Raw genomic sequence first — 317 nt, 5'->3', positions numbered from 1 at the left:
TATATGTAAAGTTTTTTGGTTGAGCTCCTCCCACCCACCGTCCCCAGTCTTCTCTCTGAGAAATTATAAATGAAGTGATTAGGGAGGGCCCTGAGGTACTATTGCGGGTCAGACCTATCTGTGCTGTGTTACCCTTCTTCTAAAATTTTTATCATTTCCCCTCTTACGTTTAAGTCCTTTATCTATTCTGAGTTTATTTTTGTGTATTTACAACTTATTTTTTAATCTTTATTGTTGAAATTATTACATAAATCTCCCTTTTTCCCCCATTGACCTCTTCTAAGCTGCCTTTCCCCCACCTCAGGCCTTCACTATTC

This window comes from Myotis davidii, unplaced genomic scaffold (genome assembly GCF_000327345.1).
Source record: "Myotis davidii unplaced genomic scaffold, ASM32734v1 scaffold184, whole genome shotgun sequence".
NCBI lineage: Eukaryota > Metazoa > Chordata > Mammalia > Chiroptera > Vespertilionidae > Myotis > Myotis davidii.
This window is presented reverse-complemented; position numbering follows the sequence as displayed.